An 11,082-nucleotide genomic window follows, 5' to 3' on the forward strand; every position below is an offset into this window, starting at 1 on the left:
TTGTCTAGTTGATCCCAAATCTTTTAAATAGTGCACAGCAGTGCAACAGTTGTAGAGACATGGCTTTTTTGGCAACAGTTCAACAGCTCCAGCACTGTAATCAGCTTGCAGCCCTGGCATTTACAGGGGCCTATGCTGCACTGATCACCAAGCCTTGCCAACAGTAGCAAATCACGACAACATGCAACCTAGTAGAGCTTTGAGGTTGGAAATGTCCCACATTTCATTCAGAGGTGAAAGGTACAGCTGTGACCAATCCTTCATCTTAATCTTTGCCTCAAGAGGCAGTTTGTGCTCTGAAAGAATCCTGTATCAGACGAAGTGCTGTGGAGGAGCAAACTTCTCTTAGTTGCACATTGAAAATGTAATGGAAAGTTATCTGTATTTGGGACTAACTTGAAGCAGATTGTGCTCATCGTATTTCAGCTAGAGGCTCCTATGTATGCTGATCCAGGAGTCAGAGACTGAGGCATGCCTGTCGAAGCAGCTGGCTTTCTGCCCACTTGAAAGAGTGGCTTGAAAAGCCAGCTGCTTGTACCATAAGTGATGAGTCATTTATCTGGTAATGCACTGGTAGTGAAGAATCAGTACAAGTAGCAGTAAATTACTTAAAACAGAAAATTGTTTCAGTTCATTCTGTCACTATCATAGACATATTTCGTAGGTTCAAGGAACTTTGGCCCATCTAAATTTGCCTTAATATCTTGTTCACCCAGCCTACATTTAATTCCCTATGCCAGGTGTTTCCAATGCCTAGCTGTACATTTAGGGTCCCTGAACTTCTGAGGACATTCAGGAATATTCATTGCATGGCTCAGACCTGGAAATTTATGTGTCAATTATATTAACTTTTGACCTGAGCTTACGGGGCAGCGGATGACATCTGCTCAGGACACTTGCTGCTCATGGAGTTCAATGTATCATCTAGTTGAGCTTCTCAAAGAAGGCTTGTCGTGTTGTAGACCAGAAGTATAGTAATAGGAACCTTTTTTAATCCTTGAACGCATGAGCACACCCTTTGAGCACCCATGGCTGTGCCCAAAGCCACTCATATAAGGCACACCTTGCAGTATAATTTTCAAGCAGGACAACCCCTGCAGAATGAAACCATCTGGAGTAGGATCTTGGTGGCAAGAAATGCTCTATAGCATTATGTAGAAATGTAGAAATACAGAAAAGTGCCTCAAATTTGGGCAGTAGCACATGACCAGTGTTCTGGTTGGAGGCCAGAGTCCTGACTAGATACTAGTTTACACAGCTTCTCAGAGGCTCTGCAGACAGAAGCACCTCTCAGCCTTGCCATGGTCTGAACAAGCAGACACACTTATCCTCTGCATTACCTGAAATTATGAATGGAACAAGTATACCTTGTTAGGTAGCAAAGAGATGCTATGAGCAACAGATCACGTGTTTGCAGCCAGGTAAGGTTTTACTGGCAAAAGAGAAGAAGGAATATTTGTCAAGCTGTTAGGTGCAGTGACGGTAACTTTTGGGTTTGCCTAATAATAGTAGAGAGGGATGTAGGTGTCTTGGTTTTGGGAGACAGGTGTCTGCTAGGGAGGGCAGGAGCCTCCCTTGGAATGAAAAATTTAGACCCCCTCCCTCCGAATTATGATAATCCTGAAATCAAGAGGCTCTCAGGCAGAGATCTGGGGATAGAAATAACAGTTCTTTGCTAGTATGTATACTAGCTACATATACTTTACTAGTATGTATAATAACTACAGCATTAGTGTCTGGCACTGCCACACGTCCTGGCAGGACAGGGGGTGCAAGGCCACCAATGAAGAGGGAAGAAGGAGAAGAAGCAGCAGCTCTGTCTGGGTGGTGGCGAAATTCCCTTTTCCCCACCTCAACAGCTCTGTGTGCCCAAAGTGTCCTTCTCCGAAGCCAAAGAAGCCGCCAAACTGTCCCCAACCTCCTTTTTCCTGCCCCCTTCCCCCGCTGGGCCCGGCTGAACTCTTTGTGCTCTTCTTCTTGGTGTGTATCCACCAAATACCCGCTGTCAGGTTTTCCCCTCAACTAATGGGTAAAAATTCCACAGGTATGCCAGAACTAAAAGAAGGACACCTAACCCCCAAAAGTAGGAAAGGTCTCATGTTAGAGACAACATGTGGGACAATTTCCTCCATTGTTTCTTCTGCTTCTTCCTGAAAACATAGTCATTGGCTTTGTCTGTGAAAATGCACTTCTTTTTGAGGAAGTCTTTTCATTCTTAGCTTTCCAAGCCCTCACCCAAATCACAAAACCATAAACTAAAGCTGTCTTCAACATTTTGTGAAACATGCTTTTTTTCAGAGGAAAAACTCATGCAAAGAGACAATGTGAACAAACTGCTTGAATCTTGATTTGCAGATAACATGTTAAACCTGATTAATGAAATGACTGCACAGATTTAGATACCTTCACTTAAGCTTATTTCTCAAGTTCTCATGGCTGCTAACTCTTGTGAAAGGTTATAATACTTTTTCAATGTATCTGAAAGACACATAGTTTGTCAAGTAACCAAATTACACATCTGGATTTTGTTTTTATACATTCTGAGACTTAGAGTGTTGAACATCTCTTTTGTAGTACTTTTCATCAACTTGAAGATGTTACCAGAGGATGACTGAGACTTTACTATAATTTTCTTAAGTTAGAGATCCAGGAAGATCAGGAAGATCCAGGCACAGCGCAATTCCTACTCTTATTTTTTCATCATTCAACAGTTAAATTTATTTGGTTCCTTTTTATTCAGTCTGCTGCTGAATCCATTGCTTAATGGATTATGCTGAATGCTTAATGCCATTGCCTTTTGTAACCTTCCAAATGTCCTGTTAAGGGGCAACAAGCACTTTCAAACACAATTCCTCTTCATTATTAATTCAGAAAAAGAAGAAGAAATTCACAAGGCCCAGAAATCTGTTCAGGTTTTCAATTTTATCTTTATCACTATACTTATGAAGACCAGTAGAAGAAATGACATTTATATAGAATCTGCATTTCATTAAAATTTTAATCTGGTATAATGACCTCCATTCTGTTTCCCATTGTTCTTTGAAATCCTCTAGTTGCTCCTACTGAACATTTTTTAAAGCAAAATAGATAAAGTGATATACACAGACATTGGATGAAATAACTTGCTCTAGAGACCCACCAAAATCCATCACCTGAAGAATGAGCTTGGCCAACTGGTTCAATCTTTGCTGTCACTTGCCAAATAGAGATCCAAACTTAATTTGCTAAATCATGGCATCATAAATCAGCCCTTTTTGGAAGGGACCTTAGATGTTCATTTGGTTGAATCTTTCACAGTACCTAATGAGTCTTGCAAGGATCCAGAATTCGACATAAGGTTAAATTCAGGTGGTATACTGCAGCTCATCTGCAAAATATCTAGGAGAGTTTGACATGCAGTTACTGAAAAAGCACTTGTATTTATGAAAATAGTAAAATGGTTTTATCTGTTACTGTTATTACATCAAAGTCAAGAGATTTCAACTCAATTCCATAGAGCAAAGCATTTTGTAGCTATGCAGCAAACTCTGTCAAGAGCTTAAGGCTTATGTTAGTATCTAAATAGAAAAGAAAGAGGAAGAGGAAAACAACCATTTTCAAAACACCTTGTAGCAGGTCTGTGAATGAGAAACCTGTTACTCCAATCTGTTTTTTATGACTTCATCTCCCACATGATCTCATCAATATAAGCAGATGAAGCTAGCATCTTGACACATGAAATTTCTACTTTGCACTTTATGTGTGTGCTCACTTTATATGTGTATGTCTATGTGTGCATGTGGAGGTATGCAGACACATACATTCCCATACAGATGGTTTGTGAGTTTTTTGTTTAGATGAGTTGTTTTGCCCATAAGCTTTGACATTATAAGAAACATAAATATATTGACTATCTCCTTTCAGGATAAATTGTAAGGTTTTTTTAATCCTTTCTATTTCTTGTTTATATTAACTTCACTTGTATTTTTGTTGTCTGTAAAGTAGTAAAGAAAAAAAGCTATCTAAACAACAGTACTTCAAGGGCAAGCTTGGTACTACCACATAGCTTCATGATTTTTGTCTTACTGTGATCTCTGCTTTTTTTGACTATGTTACACAGGTTCAAACCACTATACAACAATTATTTATGCAAACAAAGGTTACATCACTGCCCTTGCCAAGATACATGGGTGTGTGAGTGCCTGAACTACTGTACTAGTACTTTTGAAAATGGTAAGGAAATCAGGTATTTATTTGTGTATTTGTACAATATATGCCTTAAGACTCCAGTTATGAGACATCAATACATAATTTCTGTAATACATAAAATACAATATGTAATTTGACAATTCATATATGCACTTATTTACATTAGGGGAACAATGCCTGTGTTCTAGTTCTAAGATGTTCTATTCTGTGTTTAGTGTTCTAAAAACTGCAATTGGGATGGTCAGTATAGAAACTTCACATCTGTCCTGATGCAAGTACTTATGTAATCCTCAGTTCTGGGTGTTCAAGCCATCACTGAAGATCTGTCTGGTATGTGATGACAGGAGAACTTTTTCATCCTTTTGTAAGGATAACAACATTCTTTGTCCCCTTCCATCTTTTCTGTCTCATCTCAGCTTTTCACCCTGCCCCTCATTCATCATCTGAGCTTGAGCAAAGGTGGATTTGTACATACTGGTTTTGAAGGGCCTGCATAGATACTAATGACCTGAAAGTGCATAGACGCCCTCAGCTACAGAGCATGTTTATTCAACCATTCAATATGATGCTCTACTAAGTTTAAGCATTTACCTAGTTTCCAATTACTGTGTCATCAAGAACTCTTTAAGGTTGTTTTTTCTATCAGCACATCCCCAAGGTGAGACCAAGGGCCTGCATTTTTAGAGGTCTTACTCTTCTCCAAATTATTTTGACAACTTCTTTCCTTTTCCGGAGAGATGTTTAGAAGCAGGATTCCTGCAGATGTGGTCCACCACAACAATCTCACCAAACCACAACTGCTGATGCAATACCATCAGCAGGGGTGCAGGTTTGTGTGACTCCCTGCTGCTGATGGCAGCCAACAATCAATTGGGCTGTGAGAGAGCTGGCCCAGGTCTGTCAAAACCTGCAGGAAGAGATGCCAGCCTACCTCTCAGCAGACTCATCTCAGGGAGCCCTGATTGCATGAACGTTCATGTGCACATGCACATACTCAGGTGTGCATTCAGAGCATTTTTCTCATGATTGTTTTCTGTTGCTGTGGGTCTCCACCAAATGAAGCTTACCAACTTTGAAGTACCACATGTTCAATGGAAGTGTGACAGTAAAGTAGCCAACACCTACCAGAATTGCTTGTAGAGTTTTACATGTAATTGAAAAATCGAGGTCCTGTACTAGGCAAGCTTCTGTTTTATTTCAACCTGTGGATGCTAACTCTGAAACAAAGAGCTTGTGAAACTGCAGGCCATATAGCTTCTCAGTCTTGCCTGAGAAGCTGGCCTGGGAAATTCATGGGAGGATTCAAAACAATCCTCAAAACCAGAAAACAGCCTTACAGGTGTTGTTTCTCTGTCTCTTGTTTTCTTTGCAGGAGAAGGTCGGGGGTGTGTGCCCCACTGACCAATGATGGTGGTGTAGTGATTTGCTAACCAATAGGAGTTTCCTTTCTGTACTTTCCACGTATCAGTCTATAAAACAGAGCTGAAATAATAAACTAAGAGACATTCTCCAAACTGACACCATAGAGAGTGTATGTCGCTCTTCTCGCCGTTCCTAATAGAGCGACATCAACCTGACTTCAAATTTTGAGAAATTTTTATGTAATCAATTACCATAAAGTACAGCTTCCCAGCACAAAACACAGCAATGACCATGACACTCTGCAGTACCCTGCTGCTGAACTACACTGTTTTGTATTTCTTTGCCATCTATTTGAAGACAAGAACCATACAGCAATATTTTTTTCATTTTGGTGATGGAAATTGCAGTTGATTAAGTTCAGTATCTCTTCTGATGGCAAACTACTGTCATGCAAGATCTGTGAGAATTAGGTTTGACACCTTACCAGATTCTGAAGCTGACAAAAAATGAAAGACCTGTGAGGCTTTTTGAATCAATAGCAAATGACCGTAAATTATTAAAATGGACATGAGCACTGAAACTCAAGGTATAAAAGCAGAGTTTGAATACCACACCCACATAAACACATGCTCCAAAGGCCTCAAGACCCTCAAGGAATGGAAATTTGGACTGAAATAGTATTGTACTGAAGCTCCTGCTATTTGGATTTAGCAAGTGTGACAACACCACATGGTTTATGACTTAAGTGACTTATGGCAGATGCCTCCTGCTTTTGAGATACTGCTGTTTTGTGTGTCTGAGAGGTCGGTTCTGAAGAGACGAGCAGACCTTTTACACAGGTCTGTTACAATTTGCAGCAGAAGATAGATACAGCTATCTTTGACTATATATTAACTATGTAGTTGATCCTGATTCTAATACAGATGAAAACATTTCATGTGGATGTTCCTTATTGTAGAGAAATATTTATACTCTGAGCAGTGATCTAGATACAGATGTATGTGAACTCAGCTCCAACTAAAGTGGATTTAGATATCAGTATTACATCTTGTGCTTAAAAGGAAAGTTGTTGTTTCTTCTGCTGTCATTCTCTTTTCAGGTTAGAAAACATTAGTAGGAAATGTTAATTAGATAAGCCATCTGAGAATTTTACATCAAAATTATGTTTTTCAGAAAATGTCAGCAATTTTTTACATTTTTTTTACATGAAAAAATACAATTTTTTCTGAGTCACATTAAAATTCCATTTTACTACAAAGAGATTCTTTTCTGGTCATCCATAGCAGGTGGTGTTTTATTTTGTAGAAATTTTTATTTTAAAACAGCTGTATCAAAAGTAACTGGTCCATTACTGAGAATGACACTAGAAATGGACATTAAAACCTAAAAAAAAACCCAGAAAGACAATTATAATGACTCTTAAAAATTACTAGCCTTCTTTTTAAAAAACCCACAACATATGTAGAGGGAAGACTGTTATTTTCTACTAAGATGCTGTCATCAGGAGTTACAGTGATTGCTTACAGAGCTTTCTTTCCTAAGTCTGAGAAGTTCTGTTCAACTGTCAAGTTCTGTTGCTATTGTTGCAAAACACTGTCAAATTCCAGGATGATAACAGTAGAAAAAACCTGGGTTTGTAAAACTTTTATAGACAGAGTTTAAGAATACATCCACTTGTATTGTCCAGCAGATCCCTTTTAAAGCTACAAAACTGAACATTTAAGAAAGAGATTGAATATTTAGACGTCATACTATATACTTTTTAGTAGGAAACAGGTCACATTTTTGCCTTGTAGATCTCTAACCAAGAACCAGCTGGACTGAGGATGAAACAGTTTGGAAAGTATATAGCAATTAAATACAGTGATTAAATGGTTAAAACCAGTGCTATAAGTCAACTGTGATGCAACTATCAGTCAGATGAGATGATAGTAATAATATAGTTTTCCTTTATATATTATACCTTCTTCCCACACAACCTCTTTTTAAAACTTTCTAATATTAAGCACTTAACATTACCAGTTGATTCCTGTGTTTTGTTAATATATCTGCCTGAGACTAGGCCGTCTGTCTATCTGACTGTTCACTACCTCAAAATGGCTTGCTGTCATCATGTTTTCCCATCTCAGGTCTGTGGGACTAGAAGTGAATATACTGGTGACTTCAGTGAAATGTCTACTCTGAAAAAAGGCTGCGAGGGATACACAAGTCAATGAACAGATTGCCCAGGAAGGCTGTGGATTCTCCATCTCTGGACAAACACAAACCCAAACTCTGCATGACCCCAGCAGGCTCCTCTTGGTGACCCTGCTTTGAGCAGGAGGCCCCTTTCAATCTCAACCATTTTGTGACAGCAGAGATGCCTTGGCTTTCACAGCTCTGAAGGGAGTTGAGCGACTTTGGAAATAGATGCCAGTACCTTAGTTGTCTTTCACTGAGCTGAATGAATCAGAAAGGCGCCAACAGGCTGAAAGTACAGATCATATGTAATGGGACATAGATTTCAAAATAGCCAAGTGCACTATTGTGGGCAACAGATCAGGAAACTATTTGATATTTTGTCAGATCCCTTCCATATCAATGTCTTGTCTTAACTTCCATGGTCCTAGATTTCTTATCAGGAACTTAAGAAGACAGCATTTTTCTTTTGTGACTATGATTGCATATATATATATGTGTGTGTGTGTGTAACTATAAATCACATTGCCCATATTTGGTATAATATAATGGGCCTTAATAGGTGACTCCTATGGTGCTACAACACACAGTTCTTTTTAAATGAGGATTTTAAATGGCAAGTAAAAAAGAACACCAAGTTGCTTAGGTTGTATTTGTGGTGACTGCTTAGTTAAATTGTTTAATCTGAGTTGTCATTTAAACACCCTGATTCCCAAGTATGTGGCTTCATAGCATAGTTTGTCCTCTGGTCTTAACAAATACAAGGATGTAATAAAATCCTTCCATTGACTGTTACATTACAATGGTTTGACTTACCATTTTCCTTGTTTAAAACAGCTAATGCACAGATCTGATTTGAAATGAGTAGTACTTTGCACATTGAATCAGACACTGCATGGCATGGTCAAGAAAACACAAAAATAATCAAAACGTCTTCCTTAGTAATGAAATGTGGACATTTAAGTCTTTAACAGCTACTGTGAGTCCTTCTGCAGGACAACTATTGCATATCATAGCCTCAGACTTCTCTCTCTAGTAATTGCAAGACATAAGCATTTCACAAGACACACCTTGTGCTTCTAGTTTAAGGAAATTGCCAGGAAACCAGTGAATTAAAAATACAGTTGGGTGTAAAATGAAATTCTGATTAAGGTTGACTTCAATCAGCAGTGATTTTAAAAAATTTATGTAAACAGTTAAATAAAAGCAGAAAAATCTATTTTATTCCTAACATTATAAACAAACCAATAAATACTTAAAAATAATAGGCTGTCCTCAAACTATAGGTGTCAGATCTCAACAACCCAAAGAAAAGCACAGATGGTGTTGAAAGGTATCCTGTGAAAGGAGCTGTATCTTCTGCCTACCCCAGGCTGTAGTGACTCCATGTCTGAAAGTGAATGCATTTCAAGCTCTGCCAAGATTTTGCAGCAAATTAAAATGGAATAACTGAATATATTTGTCAGTATCAGAACACTCAACCACTTGGATGATCTCTATGTTGTGTGAATTTTCTAACTGGTATGTGGAATTTGGCTGCTGTTACATGGAGTGGTTTAAGAGTTGTTTTCTGGATTTAGTCCAGTTTTAGGGAAGGCTGCTTCTGCTGTAAATCTGGAAGTGTTATGAAGGAATATCTGCTAGGCTGACTACACCAGCAGGGAAGAATGAAGAGCTTTAATCATGAAAGCTCTTCTCCAGCTAATGAGCAGAAGCAATGATACCAACAGCTGTAGCAACCCTGACAAAGCTGCTACTAAGCTGTCTTCATATTCCTATTAACCCCATGCCCTCCAGTCACTCCGTTCTGTCTTGCTAATGCTCATAAAGATCACAACACTCCCATGTTTCCAGTATTTGCACAATGTGAAATGTGAAGGCCAGTAGGAGTTTTGTCACTGCAATCCACCAGTACCACAATGGTGAGGATGTTTAATTCAGCTTGGGATGAATCTGGCGTAGAAGCAGGTGCACAGCCTAGTGCCCAACCATTTGTGTCTCAGGGCCTTACCAGCAGGACAGGTTACACAGCAGACCCTAGTATGAGTGGCACAATGCCATGGTCCTGTGCACAACAAAAGTAGGCAGAATGGGAACATAACTATTCCACCTGCTTAAAAGCCAGAGCTCTTTCAAAGCTGCCCACAGGTGTCTGTGGCATTCCAAATTTCCCACCCATTTTGTGGATATCCACCAGCAAAGCTCTCAGAACACCACTGTGCAGAGCCCTGCTCATCTCCTTTGGTCATCCTCACCACGAAAAGGTGCAGCAAACCTCCTCTGTTGGCTTGCACAACTATAAGGCTCAGTCTGGTGTCTTGCTAAGGAAAACAGTCCAGCGTGGCTGTAATTGAGCAGCTTCTGTGCTCCAGCTCCTCTTGAGGCCACAATAAGTAGTAGTTACTCTGTACTTCACCAAGAAATTCATGTTTATCTGGGTTAACTCACTCTGCCAAAGGGGACTGGAAATCAGTGTCTTCTCAAGACTAGCAAGTTTTCTGGACAAGCTCTCAGTATGGAGCACACAAGGTGGAGGGTGTGGAGATCTAACTAACCTCACCAGATACAAGCATGAGGAATCAGAGGAAGTATTTTCTCTGCAGCTAATTATTTGGTGGATTAGCCAGACTTTGTACATTTTGCAAAGGTAGTTCATAGTCTAAAACAAAATTCACAAATAAATTGGAAATTTAGGGTTGGAGGTACTTTGCAGTATTCTTATGGCAATACAAATCAGTTGTATATAAGCTGAAACTCTGAAAAAAAAAAATCAAGTACTTTCTAGGACTCAAAGCTGTCCTAGATTTTGCTGTGCAACAGACTATTGAGGGTCATTCTCTTAGCCAGTTTTTCTGGAATATCACAACTTACTGATGAAGGCTTTCCTCTTGTAAACCTCTTCTTAACTTGAATAGTAAAAATATCTTTTAAAGAATTAATTCACTACTTTCTAGGAAATTGCTTTATTATATTTGCATCCATTACTTTTCATTTAATGATCAGATTACTTCCAAATATTGCAGTATTTCACTGCACATGTAAACATAAAAATTAATTTTCCCTTGTCTAGTTTTAACACTTTTTGGTTTTCCATCTTTTTTACCAACAGAATAATGAATTCTGTTTATATAAATATATAAAGGATATAATATTATTGTATATTATTATATATTATTATATACTATATATCTAATTTAATAGTATCTATATAATATACACAACATATATAATATATAAAATAGAGAATATTTTCAATATATTACATACATTATACATAATATATTATATATATTATATATGAGATATAATTGTATATCATTATATTAATTGTACTATATATTATAATAATATATA

This window comes from Parus major, chromosome Z (assembly GCF_001522545.3).
Source record: "Parus major isolate Abel chromosome Z, Parus_major1.1, whole genome shotgun sequence".
NCBI classification, from domain to species: domain Eukaryota; kingdom Metazoa; phylum Chordata; class Aves; order Passeriformes; family Paridae; genus Parus; species Parus major.